The sequence below is a fragment of the Macrobrachium nipponense genome, chromosome 30, assembly GCF_015104395.2.
Source record: "Macrobrachium nipponense isolate FS-2020 chromosome 30, ASM1510439v2, whole genome shotgun sequence".
In the NCBI taxonomy this organism is placed as follows: Eukaryota; Metazoa; Arthropoda; class Malacostraca; order Decapoda; family Palaemonidae; genus Macrobrachium; species Macrobrachium nipponense.
In genome coordinates this window covers 19,023,935-19,050,488 of record NC_087218.1, presented here as the reverse complement: position 1 = coordinate 19,050,488, position 26,554 = coordinate 19,023,935, and the positions used below count along the sequence as shown (strand labels likewise).

Here is a 26,554-nt window from a genome sequence, read left to right as displayed (position 1 = left end):
AGACAATGATAAAATATATGGCAGAGTGTTATATCTCTTAACGGGCTAGTCCTGTTAATCAGTGTTGATACTCATGTATCTGTCCACTTACAGGCTACCAACTGCCAGGAGTCCGGCTGTAACGCCATATTGCAGGACCCCTGTGGCCACAAAGTCTGCAGGACCCACACCGTCTGCGCCATCTGCTATGGGGACATAGCGGTATGGCACCATGAAGCATGCTCTATCTGTTACAATCTTGTAGAGCAGTTTTCCTCCGGTGTAAGATTATACCGGAGTCTATTTGCTATATAAATTTGACCACATAAATGTACTCCTATAAGAGATACAATGACATTTTGGACTATATGATTAATCATAAAAAGTTTAGGCTTCCTTCCTAGGGCTTACAATAACCCTCTCTTCCAGGCTACCGCTGTGAAGGACGCCGCATCGACCACCCTGAAGGCCTGGGTTGGCGGGTTTGGCAAGAATGTTACGAAGGGGCAACCATATATCCTAGACAAGAATATGGCTGTCCGTCTCTTCCCAGGAGGCAAGGCCACCTGCTACGTCGACCCGGCAGCGGCGGCCCCGTATATTCCTATCATCCAGCTTCAGGTGGCCCAGGCGCTGGCGGCCCAGAGCAACCCCGAAATTGCAGACGACGTGGCAACTTTAGATTTGAACTTGGAACCAATGGCGGTAGGTGATCCAGGTAGTATGTTGGATGAGGCAGGTTTGTTGGGGGCTCAAGGGCTTCCCTTGGGTCCTTCTGGATCTTCTTCCCCTGTACCGTCTTCTACTTCTTTCCAAGGCTTTTCAGAGAGTAACTTTCGGTCAGACCGAAGTCCACTCAGGCTATCCCTAAGGTGAAAGGGAAGCGTGAGTTGAAGACCCTTGAGAAGACAGCGTCCAAAAAGACCACGTCTTCTTCATCTCATAAGCCTTCGGCTCACCACCCCGGAGCAGAGAAATCGAAGTCCTCTTCTTCTTCATACTCAAAAGGGTCTAGAGGCAAATCCTCGAAGGATAAGGCCCAGGCTTCTACGAATCCTGAGCCTTCGACCTCTACTGGGGCACGCCCCAAGACTCCTACAGTGTCCAAAGACCCGGCTCCTTTTGACACAGAAGCGTTTGCTGCAATTATTATGCAGCAGATGGGGAGTTTTGTCGATAACTTAGTTCAAGACAAATTTGAGCAGATGTTGTCACGCATCTCTACTTCCTTTGAGGAGTCCGGTCAGTCGATCCGAAACATTTCGGAGAGACTGACCAACCAGGAGAATCTAATGGCGGGTCTCCGGGAGAACCCTGCAACAGTACTCCCACAACCTGGTATGGCGGTGCAAACCATGCCAGACTACGATTCTCTCCCTCCCTTCACACCAAATAACCCATGGAGAGTTTCGTCGTATGCCCCTTTTAAAGACGGCATGCTGACGTTACCGGACTGCGGCACTCGAAGGCTAGAAGACTTCGAGTTTCACCCCGCCGATCTACAGCCACCATTCATTGGTTATGCCCGTCTTACAGAGACGGCGATGAGAAGGGAGGACAGGATCCCCAAAGAAACCGTGATCTACAGCCGAGATCAGGCCAAAGGGAGTGGCTGAGGAACTTGGATGACTGGGATTGTGTCAACACCAAGCTTCAAGCTTTTAAGAGCCCTTTTACTATCTTTGTGGCGGACGAAGAGACACCTATTCCATTCACCACAAAGTTAGCGGAGCTGACTCTCCAAGCCGCCATGAAAGACGAACCCATGCCGCAGCTCCGGGAAACGGAGCCCACATCCCTTCTCCTTCCAAGCACCGAAGAACTTTGGGCAGATCTGCCAGCCATATTCACGGTAGGCAAACTCAAGCCAGATTGTGCGATAGCACAATTTAGCAAGAGGCTTCCCAGGCTCCCGGACAATCTGATTCAAGCCGAATTTGATGCCAGGACCAGGCTAGGGAGGACATTAAATGCCCTAGTAATGACGGAGGTTGCGGCAGTAATGTACGGCACGGAACCTCTGTTTAAGCTGTTGGCTAAAGCACAGACACACACTGTGCAGTGCGACTTGTATGATTTTGTAGTCACACGGAATAATTGCAGGAAACATGTACTGCAAGAGGCGACTATTCGCCACGAACCCAATAAGTTGCTCGCGGCTTCTATTTGGGGTGCTGACCTCTTCCCAGAAGCTCTGGTCAATGAGGTTCAGCACGAGGCGACAAGGCTGAATCAGAGCCTTAAGGTCCGTTGGGGTCTGTCAGCTAAAAGGAAGACTGAACCTACTTCTTCCTCTGCAAAGAAGCTGAAGAAGCCTAGGAAATTCCCACCTTTCCAGGCTTCCCAACAGCAACAGGTGGTTCAAGCTGTGCCGGTCTCTCAGGTGGTACAACCCTCCACCTCGAAGAGTCAGTCTCAGCCATTCCTCCTGCTGACTTTCCAGAACCAACCTTCTACCTCGTTTGCGGTGTCACCGGCCTTCAACCCAGTCTTTGAAGGGCAAACGTTCCAACCCTTTAATAGGTTTGGAAGAGGCAGCAGGGCTAGGGGTTCATTTTGCCAAAGAGGTGGCGGAAGAACACCTAGCAGAGGCAAGCACTTCCGGGGAGGACGTGGGTCACGACCTGCCCCAAGTCAGTGAGAACCCTCAAGTAGGAGGGAGACTGTTCCTCTATTGCCACAGATGGGGGTTCAGCAACTGGGCACAAAGTATTGTGTCCAAAGGACTGGGATGGAGCTGGATCAAAGGTCCCCCTCCATCCAAGACCTTCCTTTAGAGACCAACATCGGAATTGACGGAGTATGCCAAAGAACTCCTTCAGAAAGGGGTAGTATCAAAAGTCAAGCATTTAAAGTTTCAAGGTCACTTGTTCAGCATGCCAAAGAAAGGCTCAACCAAACAAAGAATAATCTTAGACTTGTCCGGTCTAAACTTATTCATTCGTTGCGACAAGTTCAAAATGCTGACTATCTCGCAGGTGCGGACCTTACTTCCCCGTGGGGCCGTCACCACCTCTATCGATCTTACAGACGCATACTATCATATCCCAGTAGCAAGACACTTCCGCCCGTACCTAGGCTTCAGGCTAGGAAACAAGGCATTCTCCTTCAAAGTGATGCCCTTCGGGCTCAACGTGGCCTCCAGGGTATTCACGAAGATGGCGGAGTCAGCAGTTCAACAACTAAGATCTCAGGGGATAATGGTAGTAGCGTATCTGGACGATTGGCTTATTTGGGCAACAACCGTCGAAGAATGCCACAAAGCTACGGTCAAAGTAATATAGTTTCTGGAACATCTGGGGTTCCAAATAAACAAGACCAAGTCCAGGCTAACGCCGGACTCCCGCTTTCAATGGCTCGGCATTCAATGGGACTTAAACTCCCATACTCTGTCAATTCTGTTGGCCAAAAGGAAGGAAATAGCCAAAGAAACAAGACAATTCCTCAAATGCAAACAGACATCAAGGAGAAACCAGGAAAGAATCCTAGGTTCTCTCCAGTTTGCCTCAGTTACAGATGTTCTACTGAAGGCAAAGTTGAAAGATATAAACCGAGTCTGGCGCTTGAGAGCAAACAACAAGTCTCGGACAAGTTGTCAGCCATCCCGCCAATTCTCCGCAAACGGCTCCGCCCCTGGGCAGAGGTCAAGAATCTATCCAAATCGATTCCTCTTCAATTTCCCCCTCCGGTGTTGGTTATCCACACGGACGCTTCTCTAAGCGGGTGGGGAGGCTACTCTCAATTCAAGAAAGTACAAGGGACTTGGTCCCCTCAGTTCTGCCAGCTTCACATAAATGTATTAGAAGCCATGGCAGTGTTCCTCACATTGAAGAGGTTTCTACCAGCCAAGAAATCTCACATCAAGCTGGTATTGGACAGTGCAGTAGTAGTACACTGCATCAACAGGGGAGGATCCAAATCAAGTCATGTGAACCATGTCATGATAGCCATATTCTCACTAGCAGCCAAGTACAAATGGCATCTATCCTCCACTCACCTGGCGGGAGTAAGGAACGTGATAGCAGATGCCCTGTCTCGTTCAGTTCCTCTAGAATCGGAGTGGTCTCTGGACAGGCGCTCATTCCAGTGGATATGCCAAAAGGTCCCAGGCCTCCAGGTGGATCTTTTCGCATCACAATCGAACCACAAGCTCCCGTGCTATGTGGCTCCCAACCTGGACCCTCTGGCTTATGCCATAGATTGGAATCAGTGGAAAAAAGTATACATCTTTCCTCCAGTGAATCTTCTGTTGAAAGTCCTGAACAAATTCAGGACTTTCAAAGGGCAAGTCGCTCTGGTAGCCCCAGATTGGCCCAAGAGCAACTGGTTCCCACTACTTCTGGAATTGGGTCTCCGGCCTCAACGGATTCCCAACCCCAAACTGTCTCAACCAGTACAAACGAGGACTGTGTTCGCTTCCTCAGGAATTCTCAAAACCCTAACTTTATGGACTTCATGAAGTTCACAGCTAAAAGAGATGCAAACATTGATCCTCAAAACATCCTTTTCTTAGAATCGGATAAAAGAGAATCAACTTTACGTCAAAATGACGCAGCTGTTAAAAAGCTAGCAAATTTCCTGAAGGAAACAGAATCTCGAACCATGACTACTAACCTGGCTATCTCCTTCTTCAGATTCTTATTTGAAAAAGGTTTAGCAGCCAGTACGATTACTACCAATAAGTCAGCTCTGAGAAAAATTTTTCAATTTGGCTTTAAAATAGACTTAACAGATTCTTATTTCTCGTCTATTCCTAAAGCTTGTGCTAGGCTCAGACCAACAGAGAGACCTTGCTCAGTTTCATGGTTCTTAAATGATGTTCTCAGACTGGCTTCAGATACTGACAACTATTCATGTAACTACATATTACTCCTAAGGAAAACACTATTTCTTTTAAGTCTGGCTTCAGGACCCAGAATATCTGAACTGTCGGCTCTCTCTAGAGACTCAGGCCATATCGAATTTCTCCCATCAGGAGAAGTTCTCCTCTCCCCAGATCGAAAATTCTTGGCCAAAAACGAGGATCCTTTAATGAGATGGGCTCCTTGGAAGATACTCCCCCTTCCTCAAGACCCTTCTCCATGTCCAGTAACGACCTTATGAGCCTACCTCTCAAGGACATCTACTAGATCATCAGGTCCCTTATTCATGAGGGAAAAAGGTGGCACTATTTCCTTAAAAGGAATTAGACAACATACCTTATACTTTATTAAACAAGCCAACCCAGATTCGTTCCCCAAAGTCCACGACATTAGGGCAGTAGCCACCTCAATTGACTATTTCCAACACATGAATTTTGATCTAAAAAAGTATACAGGCTGGAAGTCGCCGACAGTATTCAGACGCCACTACCTGAAATCCTTAGAATCTCTTAAATTTCCAGCAGTGGCAGCGGGAAACACAGTTTCCCCTGACACTGTCTAAGTAGTTTAGTTGTAGATCCAGATCTCCTTTCTACCTGCCTCACTAACATCCTTCCTGTGATCCTGCCACCAGGTTCTACCCTTTTTGAGCCTTAGCTGCCAAAAGGCTATATCGTGATGTTTTCCTTATTTTAGTGCTAGGAATACTCACAATTGTATATATTTTATCATTGTCTAATGTAAGTTATCGTAAGTTAGCATTAGTCTAGTTTTAATGAACTCCTGTTATTTAATCATAAGGCTAACCTAGTTACTATAAGTTAATTTAAGTGTATATTCGATAACTTCTGTAATAGTAATTACCGTATATACTCGCATATTATGCGACTTTTGAAACCTAATTTTGAAGTTGGTTAAGGCACAACATCGAAGGATTTTTTACTTTTTGTTTTACTCAGTAAAAGAAACATTTGTTACTTGAACTATTATTTTCATTTTATGATATGCAGGTAAGTGAAAATTTATTAAAGTAAAAAAAAATGCATAAAATTAATAAACTAAAATCATCCAAAGTCGCTCTCCGTGTCCGTATCATCAAATACTGCTCTGAATTCTTTGCCATCAAGGCAGTCATCATATTCATCATCTTCCGGATCTTTGATCATTTCATCTTCATCTCCTGCATCTTCGTATAGGACATCGTCAATTCATATGGAAGGTATAGTCTTGTCACCGTGGCGAGCTCTCTGGCGTGGCTTTTAAAAATCTGCCCTTATGCTAATTTTACAAAACCAACAACTGCCCGTGTGTGACAGACCTTTGAATGTCCTTGAGACAAACCCCGAAGCTATAATTATAAGATTATAAGAGGTTTTCATTCCCAGGTACTTTAATCTCCTTCCTATTTGGCCCTGCTCTCTCTCTCTCTCTCTCTCTCTCTCTCTCTCTCTCTCTCTCTCTCTCGCATTTCGCATTTTCCATACCTATTTATTTTGTATACGATTGCCCTTTCTCGGCTGTGAAGTTGATGTCTATCCATGGCTGTGAGCTGACCAGGAATAACTTGTAAGTCGGTGTCAAAGTCACTCCACACTTAAGTCAGGCCAAAACTTTGCCATATCGCATTCAAGCAATATTCAGTCATTGTTTCCTATCTATTATTTTCTCAGAGAGAGAGAGAGAGAGAGAGAGAGAGAGAGAGAGAGAGAGAGAGAGAGAGAGAGAGAGAGAGAGAGAGAGAGAGTCTGTCTGTATATGATTGTTTATTTTCTCACTCGTCAAACTTATTGTTATGCTTTATTTCATATTTCCTTGCTCACCAATTTATTCTATACCTACGATATTAAGAAATCAAGATGTGTAGAAGGGAGAACTGCCTCCAGACTGTACAGTCAGTATGGATTTAAACGCACGTGGAACTGGTAGAAAATATTCGCAACAGCACCAAAAAAATGAGATGCCATGTTGATAGAAAATCTGACTCCGTTTCTTGTTATTGCATAAAAAACTTTATCAATCGTGAACCTACGTAATTTATTTAGAATTCTGCGCAACGGAAAAGATAATATTTGATATCTGTAATGGGAGAAATGGTTTTATCTCTGTTGTTGTTATAAATTTGGCAGATATGCGATCAAACACGTGGGTGGACCAAAACAGCCCAGCCAGAGAGCTCGTCATTTTGTAAATACTATTTTTGGCGTGCTAGGCTTAACCGATTCATTTGGGTGTGCGCGACTCAAATAATCGCATTTTTCCCCCCCCCCCCTTACTAATCCCAAGATTTGACCATGGAAAATCCCAAGATTAACCAAAAATCCCAAGATAATAAAATAATTGACATATGCCAAGCTTTGGAGTCCTAAATATTTACTCTGTCTATCAGGAAAAGATACTGATAAATTGAATTGACGGTATCTTTCCTGAGAGAGAGAGAGAGAGAGAGAGAGAGAGAGAGAGAGAGAGGAGAGAGAAGAGAGAGAGATGAGAGAGAGAGAGAGAGAGAGAGAGAGAGAGAGAGTATTCTTCATGTAATCAGTAAAATACATTAATAAAAACAAAAACTACGTACTGTATGCAAAGCACACACATCATCGTTAGCTTCCCGTGTGTTACGTGTAAACGTTCATTCTAAGAAATTCACAGAGTAGTATAACTAACACCTGATTGGCTGGTTGGTAGCCATGGAGATCTGTTATGCAATGACTGCCCTCTGCTTCTGTTCTATTTATAGACATATGCCGTGGATGACACTAGGTTTGAACGTTACCATGTTCGTGATTTTCTGACTGCTGACGGCAAAATTTACTCTATAATTTTCTTTATATAATTATTTCTTCGTGAAAACAATAATATAATATGATCATTTTAACTTTAATGTATAGTGGTATGAAAAATACCAGTGTGTCGTAGCGATGCGTCATCAATATAGTGGTATGAAAATACCACATGGTGTTGTAGCGATACGTAATCACAAAGTACAAATCCTTTTCCCCGGACCATCCTCAAAAATTTTTACGACTCTTCAACTGCAAGATCGATATGGGTGAAAATATCATATAGTCATACTTATTGTTAAAATTCACAAGTTGAACTGCAAAACATTATTAGATTTTGATTGTTATGTACATATATTTTTGCATTTTACGGAATGTTTGTTTTGAAAATAATAGCTATTAGTGAACATATGATATTAATTGTCCCACTATTTTATTATAGGTGATCTTAATTATCTCACATTCATGTAACAGTATTATATTAATATTTATTTAAATAAACTGTCATTAATAAATAACAATAATGAAAAACATAAAGGAAAAAAATGTTTTTGCTGCAGTAGTGGTTTGTTTGATTATGCATCTGACCTCACATTTCCGAAATTGAAAAATTCCAAAAACCGAAACATCGGAATGTGTGTGTACTGCACATTTTTTTAAACACGCACACAATGTCTACACATTTACTGATACCCGTTGGTGAAAGACTCAAATTACAGTATTTATATCTGAGAGAGAGAGAGAGAGAGAGAGAGAGAGAGAGAGAGAGAGAGAGAGAGAATGATTTAGGACTCCAGGGCGTGTTATTTTTACAATTATTTTATTATCTTGGTATTCTTTTTTAATCTTGAGATCTTCTATTCAATTCTCGAGATTAGTAAGAAAATTACTGTAACTTCACTAGCAGCAGCACACATCTGAACGACTCGGCCATTAGCAAGCTAAACCACCAACCTTATGAACTGACCAAGGAAAAGGAATCGCATGATACATGAGATACATGACAAAAACCAGTGTTTATTGGTGAAAATTTTGGGGTCGCATGATATGCGAGATCGACACGTTACCTAGAGTATATACGGTACTTTTAGATTATACTCATCTTATATATTTTGTTTTTCTTATTACCTTGTACTATTTGGCTTTTACCAAGCTTGTGGCCATTTCTCTGGTACTATTTCACGAAGCGACACGGGCTGAGCCCAGAAAAGGGATTTTGACGAAGGAAAAATCTATTTCTGGGCAAGGGCCCGTGTCGCCCAGTGAAATCCTCCCCTTTTTTTATCCCACCCTTCAGCCCAAGCTTGGTCTTCTAACATTCAAGGATGGCCGCTAGAGGCACTTGTGTTGGCGTGGGAGCGCTAGTAGTAGTAGTCGCTGACTCGGGCTGTGTATCAGCCCTATCTAGCAGGAGGATTTTGTGAAGGAGGGATCTAAATGACAAGAGCCCGTGGTAGTGGTTTCACTCGCCCAATCCATACCGACACCCTCTTTTTATAGGGTGAGCAAGTCAGAATACTCTGACATCCCATTTTGGTTTTTCTCTGGTAATGTTAGCAATATTTACCTTAGAAATATGAACTAAAGGATATTTCCCAGGGCGACACGGGCCCTTGCCCAGAAATAGATTTTTCCTTTGTCAAAATTCCCTTTTCCCTTTCTTCCTGATCATGCATATGCTCTTTCTCTCTCTCTCTCCTGCTGCATTACCAACATCTCTCTCTCTTGCGCATCCTCTCACTTCTCTCTCATACTTTCCCTCTCTTTCCCTTTCCTTTCAACATACTCACGGAGATCATTCCCCTCTATACCTAGTAGCTTACCCGACTCAATAAACTCTTTCACCAATCTCACTCATTCTGATTCTTTCTATATTCCTGTTTCAAACTGTTAGTGTTGATAGCCTAGGCAAGGTCACCACAATGTTACGGACTCTGAGATCTCAGAGACAATGTTACGGTGTCGAAATATCCTGGAGGAAAGGGTCGACACAATGTTACGGCCTCTGAGAGAGGTCCGCTTCAGGTTTGGTATGAAATAATAAAAAAAATATCAACACCAACAGTTGAAACTGGATACGAATATAGAAAGAAACACTAACACAACAAAGGTTTATTTACAAGCTTACTAACAAAGGTAAAAAGATAGAATCTTACACTGCATGAACTTGGGAGGAACAGAGAGGCAATTCCAATACTTGCTAGTCAATTTGGCAATTCGACGTACTGGCTACTTAGTAAAATTTAGTAGGCAGCAATTGCAGTCGTCCTCTTCACTCCGTATTGCAGAAACTAGTCTACTTGAAAGGCAGGAACTCCCAACCCCAAAACCTGTAGCAGGACCTTTTCTTCTCTGAAGTCTGCTCGACGTCGAGAAAACACGGCCATCCACTCCTGAGACGACTAGACCAATATCCAATCAACTCTCGAACAACTATTCTTTTGATTGATACTTCGTCGGTTCCTTCGTCTCTAGTCTCTCTCTGACGATCCCTGCTGATGATCTCTTCACTGATAATCTCTATCTGTGGCTATTACTGAGGATATCTCTCTGTGACTAACTGTGATCTCTCTCTTTTACGATAACTCTTCCCTTCTCTACGATCACTGCCTCTCCAAAGTTCGTTCGTCGTATTTATACGGCATTCTGGAGGCGGAGCCTACGGCGAGCGTCACAAACTCCCGAGTTTACTAGGACTCCCTAGATGAATCTAGATGACGGTACTGCATCAGAAAACGCGGCATTTCTCCAACACAATTGGCGCGTGTTTTGTGCTCCACAACACGTCCGACGATTCCAGAACAGCCGCGAGAAACAGGTTACAGGCGCCTCCAACAACGTGGGCGAGAAAAACCTCCTTACTGTGCCGAACTTCTAGAAAAATGCGGTTTCTCCTTTGCCTTTAACTTTCTTTGCTATGAAGCAATTACCATCACACCATGTAATGCGACAGCAAACCCTCCAAGGTTGGTACGCCTGGTAGGCTGCGCCGCCCATGTACCTTCCACCATGCGCTTCGGAAGCCGCACCTGGAACAAAGATGGCGATGCTCCTCCCCCCTTCCTGCTGGGAACAAAGGAGCGTACATATTATGCAGAAAATTACAAAAAAAAAAAAACCCTCATGAAGTTCCGATAACGATCGCTAAGAGAAACCGAAGGGGTATGGGACAAATCAAAAGCAGGTGGTGAAACATATGGAGCAGTCTGGTATATTGCCGATACAATAAATACCAACCAACCCCCGACAAACAGAACATGGATTAGTAATTGTACATACGTTTCCCTGCACCTACTACAAGTTTGATAAGGATCCGTTGACACCGAAGTTAGGAACCTAGACACGGAAAGCCACTGACTCCGGGGCATTTCCTTTGTATCTCTTCGAAATGGCAGATCCCGATGGTGAAGCGAAAATTTTCATCTTACCACTTATAAACTCTTACCGATCACACTCACACTGAGCACACTAAGAGAAAGAAAAAGTAATAAGAAAAATGAAATGAAATGGATAAAAACGGGCAAACTGAAAACTGGCTTTAAATCAAATACAGTAAAAACGTCCTATCTTAAAGGCGGTAGGAAAATAACTGGTGGGTCACAGGACGCCAAGGGCATTCTGGGTATACATGCCCCGTGACATGGTATAGATGCCAATAGTCCTGATCTCACAATTTAATTTAATCTACGGTTTCCAGCTTGGCGCTAGTAAATCCTAATGTTAAGGCCAAAAATTTGTTCTGTACATGAACAATTGAGAAATTCATGGAGAAGTGATTGCAATAAGTAGGAATCCATAGCTGTAGTGCAATGGAGCACTATGCAACAAATGAATTACCAGACGTGGTGCTCACTGTGGAAGAGTGGTGGGCCTATCTGTTGTTAAATCCATTTCTAGGGTAAAGGGTGTCTGTAGCCTGGGGATGCATCTTTAGAGGCAACAGTGGTATGTTGGCAGCATCAGTGGAGTTATTGCACTGTAAGCCCTAATAGAAGCCAAAAACGTCCGTTGGCTGGCCATTCAACCAATGGACATTTAGCCGGCAGACATTCAGCCAAATGGACATTTGGTCAACAGACATTTAGCTGAAAATTTTACAAGTGTGACTAGTAACAAAAAATACTTTAAGTATTTCAATTAACAGTTTATTGCCAAAAAATAACACCATAAAATTTTTTTTTTAAATACAGTAAGATGTATGTTCATAGGTATTTAAAGATTGTGCGCAATTGCTCTCAGAAATTTTTTTTTTATACTCCTCATATTTCTCAATGATAGACACAAGCCCTGTGTTTAATACCTGATACTTCTTCAGTGATCTCTCTGTAACCCCAGAATTTACCATCTCAATTGTTAACTCCCAATTTAATTTCTCTTTCCTTAGCTTCAAAAATTAACAGCAAGTAGAAGGGTGGGTGATAGTGTGTGTGTGTGTGTGTATATATCATATATATAATATATATATATATATATATATATATATATTATATATATATATATATATAATATATATATATATATATACATATAGATATATAGTATATAGATATATATAATATATATATATATATATATATATATATAATATATATATATATATATATATATATACATATTAATATAGTACATGAATATAAATACATATAGCAGGCACTGAAAATAAAAACTGGGGAAGAATGAACTTAGCTTTAAAACTTTTGACCAGCAACTGTATCAGTCTCGAGGTAGGTTGGTACTAACAAAGTTTGTTTTTTCGGTTTGTTTGAGCATGGCCAGTTCAAAGTGTTTGAGCTGAAAATGGTAGTTACCCAATTCAACAATTGAGATGGTAAACTCAAAGTAAATGCCTATTGTTTTTGAACTGTTAAGATTGCTTGTTATAATTAACAGAACAATTGCAGGTGTGACATATGTAGGTATGACTACTACATTTCGGCCAAATGTTCTTTGACCAAATGTCCATGGGCCGGAGCTGAAATTTGTTAGCAGTTTGAAGACTGACACTGACTCACTCAGGCACAGTAATAAGGGATTTCATGGACTGACATGAGCAGGCAGGGAGAGCTAAGGCCATCTGTCTTGGTCATGGAGGCAAGGAGGGATGGCTCTGTTCATGGAGAGACTGTGACCAGCAGCCTGGCATCCCTTGTGCTCGAAGTTGCACCAGTCTACAGTGGGTGGAGGCATCCCACATCTTGCTGCACTATTCAATAACTGTTCTCTCATTGAGGGAGGGAAGGATGAAGTAATCCCACATAGAGAATTGAAAGGTCTGTGAATACAAACTAAGTTTAGAGCACAAGGCTGAGAGACTCTAAAGGAATCATATATTTACATTAAATTTCTTAAATGAACAGCAAAACGTTTATAAAATATTTGAAAGCGCTATACTAGATTGAATGGTAGTTGGGATTACTATGGGAAGATATAAAACCAAGTATTACAAGTAATAAAGAAAAATCTTTACAATATTGAAGCTTCTATAATTTGTTACTAAAATAAAAAAACACTTCATACAAAATAAAAGATATGGCACTTTAAAGAAACTCCACAAAAGTCTCGGTTACCATAAATTTCCATTACTGCCAATTTTCATTTGGCTGACAAGCTGATCTTAAGAATAAAACCAGGGTGACAGATAGGTGAAGAAGTCAATTAAAACTCAGTCCCAACATATTCATCATATAAATTTTCAAGTTTGGCTTGTATGAGCTATGCTACTTCCTTTGCTTGTTTGTTCAAATTTGTTCACAAATGATGCTATCATGCATTTTTTCTAGCAGACAACACAAAACTGAATGGGAAACCAAAGAAATTTAAATCAGCAAAATGTGTTTTGGATGCATACTAAAGGTACATGTTTGATTCCCTCAAAAAAGAGAAAAAAACCGAGAACAGCAGAACTGAGAGGGCTGTTGAAGGGGTACCCTACGGTTAAATTGTTGTCTTCCTAAGCTACTTGCCACTGCTTTCCTTTTGTTGTGTTTCCTTTCAGGAAGGAATTTACTACTTCTTTGCATTTTTCAACCCTCTGATCGGAAGGGAAAACTTTGAACTTTACTGTGTCTATAATCATTCCTAAGTACACCAGCTTCTGACTGTGATCCAAACTCGACTTCTCCAGACTTATCAAAATGCCTAAACTATGACAAAACTGGAGAAGGAGATCTCTGTCCTAAGTAATTTTTTCTTGGGACTTTGATCATCACTCAGCCAATCGTCCAGGTACCTTATTAATATATGATTCCTTGAGCATGAGCCCATGTCAATACAAAAGAGGGAATACTCTTGTAAATACTTGAGGAGACGTTGTCAACCCGAAACACAGAATCTGAATTGAAAAACCTCTGCCCAGACTAGAGCGGAGAAAGTTCCTAGAAGAATGATGGATTGGAATCTGGAAGTATGCATCCTTCAAGTCTATTGTCAGCATAAAATCCTTGTCCCTGACTGCTGCTAGAACTGTCCTTGGGGTCTCGATTTTGAATCTCGTCCTCCTTACAAAAAGATTCAACATTGACAGATCTATAACTGTCCTCCAATCTCTATTGGCCTAGAGGGCAAGGAAAATGTGGCTGTAAAAACCCAAAACCCACCTCCATCATCTTCCCTACTTCTTGCAGAATAAGTTGTTCTGCAAGGGGTGGAGTAAAGTCAAATGAGTTCAGATAACCCACTCTGAGCACTTCCACTACCCATCGGTCTACTCCAAATCTCTGCCACAACCTCCCAATAACTTGCCAGGGCATTCCCCCACTGGTGTGACAGTGGGGAGAGGTGCCCAGTCTACTGTCTCACACCCCTCCCTCTGCCACTAATGCCCCTCCTCTACTTGCTCAATTGTGAAAGGGCCGCTGAGGCAATTTCTTCCTTGGAGAAGGTCTTGCTGACTTGGGGGAGGGATTAGACCCCACTACTCTCATATGTGGTGTTTGTTGTAATTGTCTTATTTTCATCAGGACAGTTTCCAGGCATTTACTAACTGCCTGTTGAACTAATCTATCATTGGTATCCATCCTTCTTCTATCCACTGCAGCTTCTAGTATGTCCTTTGGTACAGAAACGTCTACTCTAACGATATCCCCATTTCGAAATAGCTAGAGAGAGTCCATATCTACAGTATGGCTTAATTTGGCCAATGATGCATCTCTCATCCACTGCAGCTTTCTAGTATGTCCTTTGGTAACAGAAAACGTCTACTCTAAGATATCCCCATTTCGAATAGCTAAGAGAGAGTCCATATCTAACAGTATGGCTTAATTTGGCCAATGATGCATCTCCCTCATCAACAGGATATAAGCCCCTACATTGGCAACTCCAATTTGCCAAAAGTGAAATCGCTTTGAAACCAGATTGAAGCAATCTGATAAAGGTTGTCCTATACTCTAATCTGGTTGACTCTTAAGACGTAATCTTCGCCACCACTGTTGACCAAAAATCGAACTATTGAGCCGTTTGAAAGATAGAAGCCATTGATTCCCATGTAGCAGCTTCTTGACAGGTAAGTGAGGGGCATTCCATCTTCAACTGATCTAAGGTTAAGCAGGTCTTATTCTCACAACATCTGGATTGACCTGTCTTCCCTGTAAAGGAACAACAGGTGCGTATAGTTAAGACCGAAGGTTTGTTTCGTATATGAACAAAAGGCAGTTTATTATACAAAATGAATTTTCAATTTTCGCTCACCAGTCTCAACATCAAGGGCAAACAGTCCTAGATATGCATCAACACTATCAGTTTGCCGTCGGTGCAAATCGCAGACCTAACGGACGCCCACAAATACTCTCTTGCCAAGGTCCATCTGTTCATAAAAAAAGACACATTTTTTTATAAAACATAAAGACATGATTTCTCTAACACGAAAGGTACTGAAACTGAAAGTTGGAAGGGTTGATAAGAGTCCTTTAGGATAAACAGAGTAATGCTATGTAGAAACTAACCTACCGCTCTTTTTAAGCTTTTTAATGAAAAAACATTGAGTTTCAACCTTTTACCTTGGTTTTGCAACCACATTTACAAAAGAAAACAAACAAATTGAACAATAAGCAAAGTAAAACATACCCCAAATAAATCTGAAGCAAGCTGTAATGCAGCATGAGTGAGTCATGCTACATATATAATTACAGTAATACGTAAACACCATCATCTACTTTCAGTGGAAACTGAATTAGGCATTACATGGTAAAGTGCATATAGGAGCAGACATATATGTACCTGTACTGACATTTAAAGGGAAAAGATTAGCAAAAAGAAAAAATAAATTTTTTTCAACAGGTATGTAACATGTCAACATTTGAAATAAATTTTAAAAGTAATTTGTATTTCTCCAAATATACAAGCCTGTTGCGTAACCACTTGCCTTATAGCCCATGTAAAGAATGATGGGGTGGCTAGAGGTGGGCAGCTTATGTAAAGACCTCAGGTTTGTATGTTAGGAAAAATGATATTGTTATGATACACTAAAGTTTCATACATACTTACCTGGCAGAATAACCTATAGCTGGGACGACGGAGTCTTAGCTATGTATATATCTGACAGGTAAGTTGATTGTGTGAAAATACAAATTACTTTTAAAGTTTGGCATTTGTTCCTACACGAATACAAACCATCAGTCTTTTGGCATTTGTTCCTACACGAATACAAACCATCAGTCTTTACATAGGAAGAATTACCAATTGGTGGGCCGATTCCTGGATGGTTCGCCTCACCTACAACTTTTTCCTGGCTGTACAATGTTGAGCAGAGGAACAGTGTCATGCCTCTGATCAGGTGGGAACAAAAGTGTGCTCGACTATCAGACTTCTGGGCTTTTCAAAGAATAATGGGTTTGAAAGCTTTACTCTGAAAAGGCTTGGGAAGAACATTGTGTCTGAGATAATAAAGCTAAGATAAGTAACAAGTTTGTTTTATTGTCCGTCCTTCTCCCCCTTGCTAGAAAGAGGGCAGGAATTGCTTCTATTAGATCATAACAATGAAAAAATAAAGGCTGATCACTCACCTACATCTGCGTCCATCCAGCGTATGACGGTCTGGGAACCTATCCTCTGCCTGCTGGAGAGGAAGTACAAGAACGAGAAAGGAGGGAGGCCAGTCACACACACCACACGCGCACACCTTCATTTCTACTACCCTACATTTTGGACCAGATGCTACCTGTTCCAGTAGGGGAACTGGATGAGCTACACAACTTGTTGAGCAGCCACCACAGGATCCAAGGAAAAGTTGTCCAAGGACTATGAGCAATGTCCCTCAAGTAAAAGGAGTGTGAACGTCGTCTGACATTAACACACTCCTGCTCTCAGCACCTGATATACAGACTGGTTCTTTTTGAATGCCAGGGAAGGCACAATGCCCTAACTTCGTGAGCTCTGAGCCAGAACGTAACCGAGTTCTCCTCGTTTGACATTGCACATGCCCTCTTGATGGTCTCAGGAAGCTCAAAGGATTAGTATTGAGTTCATGGACACCTCTTTTCTTGGTATAGCCTAATTGCTAACAAAAAGTTGTCAACACTCAGGCCACTGAGTTTTGCTAAAGATCCATTTTAAGATAGTGCTGCAACAACTGAAACTGGACAAAGTAGCATCTCTTCTGGATTGTTACCTACAAAGTCCTCTAAGGAGAGAATCAAAAAGGACTTGAGGTCTGGCATCAGGGACCGATGGATCCTGAGTCTTCGTCACAAATTCTGGAATAAATTTGAAGGAACAGATCCCTGTCCCCTTGAGTGTTTAATGTTATAAGAAAGTCCATGAAGTTTGCCTACTCTCTTTGCCAATGCAAGGGCAAACAGAAATACAGCCTTGAGGGTTAGATCCCTGTCTGATGACTCATAGAAGCTTGTAAGGTACATAAGTCAGGCTTATTAGAGGGCGAGTCACATCCAACTTGGGAGGCCTGAGTTCCCTGGGAGGGCAAATCTTATCAAAGCTTCTCATAAAATGGGGTTCTCCCAAGAGGAAGAGAGATCTATGTCCTTTAGGTGTAGGACCAAGCCCAGGCCAGCTCTGTAGCCCTTAAACTGCTGAGACAGAGATGCTTCTCTCAGCAAGGAAGACTAGAAAGTCCGCTACCTGCTGAACAGTAGCTCTGACCGAGCAAAACCCCTTTCACAACACCAACCGCAGTCGAAGGCCATTTCCCTTGATAAACATCTGCAGAGGATTTCCCAAGATATCCAGACATCTCCGATGTTGTTTGGCAAGAAAAGCCGCCTCTCACTCGTAGGAGACATTGGACATTCTCTAGCCATGATGGGAATAGGTAGGGGCTCTACAGACTAGTAGAACCTCTGTTCATGGTGTGCCTCAGATAGCAGAGCCAGTAGGTCCGGGTACCACTCAGCACCAGGGTCATCTGAGATTGAAAAGCGTACATGTTGAGATTGTCCCATGGGTGCTAAAAGGCATTCTCTGCCGCAGCCCAAGGTCCAAGACGACTGACCAAAACACTGACAACTTCCTGTTGTGCCCTGTTGCAAAGAGATCTATTACTGTTCGTCCCCAAAGATTGAACAATCTTTCCATGACGTCAGTGTAAGGACCATTCTGTCCCTATCCACTCAACCCTGACAGCTGAGTTTGTCTACCACTATGTATACAGATCACTGCTATAACAACCAATTGCTAATATACAAGTCACGACACCAATTTATTCAGATTCATTCAGAATAAGTATAGCATTTCAAATTGCAAGAATCATATAACTTAAACAATTTGAAATTTAATAACCTAATCATAGCCTAAGTTTTATGCACACACCCAGAATACTTTACTCATATCTAAATTGCATTTAAAACACTGCATTGTGCTGTATAATTAATACTATATAAATGATAAAAACTTACTGTTAATTCAAATAACGGATATATTATTCTTATCCTGAACTGAGACAATCTCTATTTTGTAACCCTCATCTAAGGACACTCTGTGAAATTCTCCTTATATTTAGATATGCATATCTTCTAAAGGAAATTCCCTAAATGAACTTTTAGATGAAAGGGAATACTCAAGTGAATTTGGAGACACCAACAACTCCCAAAGATTCACAAGAGTTACATACACTCTGGTAGGGACTTTAAGCATGACTGCTCATCATGCAGTTCCTAACTAACACAAGCAGTTTGGCTAGTTACCAGACCTACAAAAACAAATGACGACCAGTCATTTGCACTCAAGTTTTACTGACATGTATATTTACAATTAAAAACATGAAACAACCAAACAAAATGCTTTTCACAATTCACAACTACATACAAACAACAAAACACAATACATTATATACATGTATTCCACACAATACATAATTCCACTTTACTTAAATAAGGAAAACACACAAAAGTACATCACAACTTGCAGAAAAGCACAATCTCTTGTAGAAGTTTCAATATCTGCAAAGTTGCACACCTACTCTCTCTCTCTCTCTGTAGGCAGTGTCACAGTCCAGGAACCATGAACGCTTATTGTAGCAGCACGCGTCCATTGGAGCCCAGGGGAGGGACACAAAAGGTTGAAGAAGACCCATGTTCACGGGAAAAAACCAGGATGAGGAGTAGAAACAGCCAGTAAGCAATCGGGCAGAGGGAACGAGTCTATAAGGCAAGTGGTTTTGCGACTCAACGAAGGAAGGTGCGCAACTACTGAACAACTTTGTGCAAAATAGCCTGCTCCAGCTTGCGCTAATGGTAATTCCTATGTAAAGACCGATGGTTCGTATTCATGTAGGAACACAACTTTTTTCATTTCAGTCCCAGCCAAATACTACACATTCACACACATTCAGACCGCAAAAGCTAATATATGCATATTTTTTATTGAATCTGATGTACATATACATTACTTCAACCAGCTCCTAAGACACTTCAAATACAAAACAAAATAATGCTGGATTCTTCACTCTAATCACATCTGTTATTTCAATGCAGGACAGTTTATAGTACCAAGTTAAGCACTTCATAGGGATAACATGTGCAGTACTAACATATTTCTTCCAAATACAAAGATGTTCCCAAAAAGCATATATATTAGAAACAATGAGTTAAAATAAATTACCTTCCATGAAAAATGTAGATAATTATATTACAGGCCAGGATGTCTATTTCTTCAAAGCTCCCCTATCTATACTCTGTTTTTTTCATTTGTCCATCCACCTGTGGTGTTTTTGTATGGTAACACTGCGTCCCGGGCATTTAGATAGTTACGCTATGTGTAAGTTTAGGTAAATAAAAGGATATCTGGGTGTACATTTACAACTGGAAAGTCTTTTAATAATCTACTGTATGCGAATTACACCGTTAATATTCGAAATAGGATATTATTATAATCGTTGAGTGTAAGCTGAATGTAACTACTATCTAAAGCCCGAGACGCAGTGTTACCATACAAAAATACCACAGGCGGATGGACATATGAAAAAAAAACAGTGTATAGTCTTAACAATTTTTACTCATACTGTACATTTATTCATAACACCTGAAGCAAAAATCAAGATATTTCTAGTAAAAAACATATTACTTCATTATGTTCATTAGCAAACAGAAGCTAAAATTGGGTCAATAGACTTTCAATTATATCATGCCAAAGACAGAATGTTAGAAAAATCAATTAAGTGGTGCACTTTACAATGGACTACACATGTAATGACTTATATTGCACTTTACAATGGACTATACATACATAATGACTAAGATATAACAAGCAGATACATTAGTCAGTAACAACTTACAGGAGACCATAGGTCAGAGCAAATTCAAATAAGTTTACTAGGGATGTGCCCAAATACTGGTATCGGTATCGGTGGTATCAGTTAGTTTTTGTGGTATCAGCATCGGTGAATTTCTGGCCAATACCAGCCGATACTTTTGTCATCTGATTAGGGATTTCTTAACTACAATATGAGGGTACTAAACTTTCATTGCAATAAATTATAATACAGAGTACCCTTTCTTCTTCTCAAATACAATTTGCAAAGTAGCTGCCTAGCCGGCATAATATCAATTTTCTGTACCACTTTTCATTTCTAGGATAATTATATTGAATATTATCTTTAATAAAATTATAATTTAACTTAGTCCAGTATGAGTTGGAAACTTGCAAAGGGATTTGTGCTTTTTTTGAGTTGAATATTTTGTTATTCTATACCTGAGAAACAAAATCTGGTCCCTCCCTTTGTAATCTTATCTTTATTTGTGTACCAGTATCTCATTTTTCTTGGGATTACTCAATAAAAACAATCTCTGTACTGTAATGAGGCAAAGGATTAACCCTTCCATTACCAGTTACCTTTCATAATCTAAATAATGAGTCTGTTAACTGTTTCTAGCCAATGTATAAATTAAAACTCAGAATAAAAGTAAAGTATATTAGTGATTTCAGATTGTGCCTAAATTGTAAAGTCTTCCAATGGTAGCCATAATATAAGCCAAACTGTTTCCAGGTAATAAAGTTATTAAATAAAATTTAAGGCTTTGAAAACTGGTTATATAACCCAATTATATGACCGATCAACTTACGAACCTTTAAAATACAATAAACCAGAGGGCAAGAATGATTTTAGTTACTATATATTCTCCTATATAACAGTAATATGGAGGTAACAGGTATTGATATCGGCAAAAATTTTTGTATCAGTGCATCCCATAAAGTTTGTACCACTCCCAACTTTTTATGGTTATCAAAAAATTAAAAAAAAAATTAAAAAAAATCTAATAGTTACAGCCAACCCCAGGACTATGTGCTAAGATTGCTCCTGTAATGGCTATATAATAGTTATACAATTATTAAATTATCATAGGAAAACCAAAACTAACTTTACTTACCACAACCTGGGTCCAATAGTAGCAACAGTTTGAAAATGGTCAAAGTTCTTTTCCCCATACTCTCAGGATTTTTCCATGTGCAAACTTGTGAACAACTCATATCGGTCCCGAGAAGCTACAGACTCAGGACCAGTTATCTTGCCATCTAAAATGCGTCAGCATCGTTAGTAAGTCATTCTTGCCAATGGTCCCCCTCAAAAGGGTAACGTTTTATCTACCCTAAAAGATGACAAAATGAGTTATGATCTAATACCAAATAAACCTTGGATAACATGTGATACAAAATTTCATGTTATCACATTAGTATATCCCACTCACACTATATAAAGTTGCTGCAGAATTGCCGGACACCACTAATACACAGGCTCATAGTAAAATGCAGTATTGATACTAAAGGGTCCTATTTAAGGGACTATTACCAAAAGATGATGATTCCTAGTGCTGTTATGTAAGGATGGGGAAAGCCTAGACAATTTACCAATCAATGCTGGACCAAAAGCAATATCAAGTTCAGATGGTGACTGGAATTAGTCTACTTTATATGCAGTACACACACTTCACCATTAGCTTATACTGTATCTTATGAAACCTAAACCTCATCATTCTAGTGACAGAGTAGGGCAAAGAATATTATCAGCAAGTTGTCATCTAATCAAGGACAATTAGGGTCAGAGCCCAGCACTGGGACCTATAAAGAAACCTAGTGCTAAGACTTAAAATCAGGAGATATTTCTTGATTCTTCATCACTGAGAATGCATAGTGCATAATGACAGTCTAAAACTGAATTCTAATGAAAATCTGAGCTACACAAAACCAATCTGAATAACCATTTTCATAAACTGTTATAAATTATAGTACCATACTTACTCATAATATGAAAATTTCACATCTGGGGGAAGACCTGGTAATAAAACTAGAACCAACAGGAGTACAGTTATGTCCACCACAACACGTCCTACTGAACGTAAAATACCCATGATCTGCAATGAAAAACACAGATGGGGGTTGATAACTTGAAAATAAATACAGGCAACCCAATTTTTAATGTTAAATCAAATCGCAACACTCAATTGCATAAAATAACACAGCTTCCACACAAGTAATGGTTTGAAAGAGAACAAATTGAGAAGTATATACTAAACTGACACATAATGGAGGAAAATAAAATACTGATCAAAATACAGTCCTAAATTTTGCCTTGCTCAAACCATCATCCAAAGATACTGAAAACCATGAATGCATTAGTTATACAAGCTATTTTACATTTGTGGCCAGCTTACATGCAGATCAAGACATACTATCACAAATGATATACATCATAACCTAGGACACCATGCCTTGATCTGCCCGGGGAGATCTGGACACCCAAACGTGATATTGTGAATATTAGACTGACGTGATAACCCTTATGCAAAATCACATAAAATCATGGATAACATTCTCAGCTGCATGCAAAGTGCCTAAATACATTAACACAATTTTAAAGTAGGTATGTGTACTGATAACACACTACAGTATTTATGTTTTATACCTATAAAACACTTGGCATTATCATAACTTAGGAAATGTTCTCTTCAATTAGGCTTACTATTGACTTCCAATCATAATGCACACATGTCGACTACTGTATAACTAGCTTAAGTACGTATTCACTAATATTAATTTTTTTTACCACAACAATAAAAATCCAATGAAACAGACAGCAATTTGTTGTTTACATAGCGATGAAGTTAATTATTGGAGGAGTAAGCTCCATTGCAACACTTGCCTAATAAGGCACTATAGCTGGTTCACTTAAAGTGGATTCTCGGATGAGCCCTATGCTTACGAGACGTTTGTTTGGCAGCCGCTGATTGGCTGGTACCTGGAGGTAGGCAGCTCCCAGCCAATCAGCGGCCGCCAAACAAACGTCTCGTAGGTGTAAGGCTCACCCAAGATTCCACCTTAAGTGAACCAACTATAGGCTACATCATAAGTGAGGTTAGACTAGATGCATTCCTGGTGGGCTCATTACATACATAATTTACCCTGACCTGGAGAATAGGCTTTGCAGCCCATGAAGGTGTAATAAGCTGAGATGGAAAGCTACTGGCTTCTAGTACATAAATTTAGGATCAAACAAAGAACAGCCTTGCTTAAAAATTTATCTATTTATCAAATATTAGTCAGTTCTATGCTATACTGCTCATATTCAAAGTTCTACCTTATTTTCTACATGACATTAATTTGGGTAAACACAGCACAGCTGAAAATGCTTAGATAAAAATGTGGAGTGAAAAATATGGATAGGATCATGAATGAAAGAATAATGGGAACCACTAAAGTGTTAAACTACCACAGTAGGCCCCCGAAAGAAGACTCCAGTGGTATGCCGTGTGGTGATAAGGAATGAGACAGGGCCTATTTAGGGGAGGGGGAGAGTGATGCAGATGGAGGTGCCTAGTGGGAAGAGTGAGAGGAAGAGTAGTGAAAGTGGTTAAACATTGTTGTTGTTAAAGAATGATCTGAGAGACAAACAACTTTCAGAGGACAAAGTGCATGATCGAGCCAGGTGAAGGAAAGGTGTCAGAAACATCGACCCCACATAGGAGTGGGAATAGATGCAGAGAAAGAATGTTAATTAGGTAAATTCAGATACCAATGAAATAAATGATAACTTTAGATGAACATGGTAGCACACTACACACAAAATAGCTTAAATAAGCCAGCAGCACACTGAATTGTAGAGGTACTAAATAAAGTTGAAGGAAAACAAATAAGAGTAATAAGTTGACTAATACTAGTATATCTTTTTCTCAATTTTATGTTGATTTTTCTAGGCAAGCCATCCTGATGTTTTCTATTAAGAAAAAACAAGGATAAAACTTGAAACTACTACCGCACCTACGCACCCTTCTAGGTTAGGCAACATAACAATTTGTCGAAAATTGTATTTTTCCTTAACTATACAAACCTGAGGTCCTTTAACAATAGGAATGGTACTTAGCAGCAGCTGAACTGGTCGTAAGCTTCGAAACAAGGAGTTCGGTAGTTAACTGCTTGTCCCGCAGTTGGTGGTCAGCTCGACTGCGAGGAGAGGAGTCACTTTGCTTTAGGCCCAGGAAAAATGCAGAGTGAGGGGTGGCATGAGTGGGACTATATGTAAAGGACCTCAGGTTTGTATAGTTAGGAAAAATTATAACATGAGTTGTTAAGATACAATAAAGTTTTTTACATACTTACCTGGCAGATACGTACATATTTAGCTATAGACTCCGTCGTCCCTGGCAGAATTTCAAAACTCGCTGCACACGCAATAGGTAGGTCAGGTGATCTACCATTCCCGCCGCTGGGTGGCGGGATCCAAAACCATTCCCGTTTTCTAATCAGATTTTCTCTTCCACCTGTCTCCTGAGGGGAGGCTGGTGGGGGGCCATTAATTGTATATATCTGCCAGGTAAGTATGTACAAAACTTATTGTATCTTAACAATATCATTTTTGTACATGCAACTTACCCAGCAGATATATACTTAGCTGATTGGCACCCTTGGTGGAGGCCAAGAGACAGCTAACTACAAAATAAAAACAGGAAACACAGATGTTGTAGGATATATATCCTTGGTTTCTTACCTGGTTTGGGCAGAAGACTTCATGATTACTGTCTATGAGTCTGCATGCCTGATTACTGTCTATGAGTCTGCATGCCTCAAGAGCTTCAGCGAGGTAGGGACCTATGACTGAATAGCCCTTCTGGATCATGTCAATGGGGGCTAGCCCGCTTACGCGACAGAGCCTATATGGATCGTGTCATGGGGGCTGACCCACTTATATGGACAGAGCCTTGTCGTGTATCATATCAATGGGGGCTAGCCCTCTTACATGACAGAGTTTTAGGTTTTTAATTACCAAAAAAAACGAGGAGCACTAAAGTCAATCCCCCGAACACCTGGACCATCCCGTAACGAATGTTAGAGCTAGGAATTGAAAGGGGGGTTCTTCCTATACCCTCTTTCAATCGACCATAAAACAAACACCACAAAAGCTAAAATAGAAAAAATTAAGCTAAACTAAGGATTAACCTCAGCTCCTCTTCCCAGCACTGAATCGCGGATACGTAAGCTCCGAGTGAGAAGCACTTCTCATATGTAACCCCTCACTTCTTCTTTAAGGTAATGAGCACAGGACGAAGACAGAGTTACACCTCCAGTCCAGTAAGTGGACTCTATAAGAGCCTGGAGAGACCACGTCTTGTGAAAAGCCATTGAGGGTGCTATGGCCCTCACTTCATGCGCCTTCACTCTGAGGAGCTTAAAGTGCTCATCACCACAGGAGAGATGAGCCTCCTTAATTACATCTTTAATGAAAAACGTTAGTGCGTTCTTCAAAATGGGTCTTTTCAGATCCTTGACCAAGCACCAGAGGCTATCTTCTGTACCTCCTAGTTGAGTCTTCTTTTGTAAGTAAAACTTGAGGGCTCTGACAGGACACAAAGTCCTCTCCAGCTCTTTCCCTGTAATAGAAGAAAGCCCTTTCACTTCAAAGCTTCTTGGCCACGGCTTGGAAGGGTTTTCATTCTTCGCTAAGAAGAGTGGCTTGAATGAGCAAATAGCTGAGTTCTTCTTAAAGCCAACTCTGCCTTCCAATGCTTGTAGCTCACTTACCCTTTTTGCTGTTGCTAGAGCGAACAGGAACAACGACTTCCTCGTCAAGTCTCTAAAGGAAGCTTTATGAGAAGGTACGAACTTGTCAGTCATGAGGTATTGAAGGACCACATCCAAGTTCCAACTAGGGTTCCTCTTGGTCTGGTTTTTCGAGGTCTCGAAAGACCTAATAAGATCATGCAGATCCTTGTTGTCTGAAACATCCAGGCCTCTATGCCTGAAAACAGAGGCCAGCATGCTTCTGTAGCCTTTAATCGTTGATACGGCCAGATTACATTTTCTCCTTAAGTAAAGGAGAAAATCAGCGATGTCCGTTACAGAATACTGGAGAGGATACTTTCTGAGCCTTGCTCCATCTTCTAAACACCTCCCACTTCGACTGGTACACGCATAACGTGGATGGTCTCCTGGCTCTTGCGATAGCTTTCGAAGCCTCGCGTGAAAATCCCCTCACTCTAACGAGTCCTTCGATAGTCT

General features: G+C 40.8%; 1 pseudogene; it reads right to left on the bottom strand.

Annotated features, from left to right (window-relative positions):
• Window positions 1–26,554, bottom strand: part of LOC135202355 (adipocyte plasma membrane-associated protein Hemomucin-like) — a 171,263-nt pseudogene that overhangs the window by 126,245 nt on the left and 18,464 nt on the right.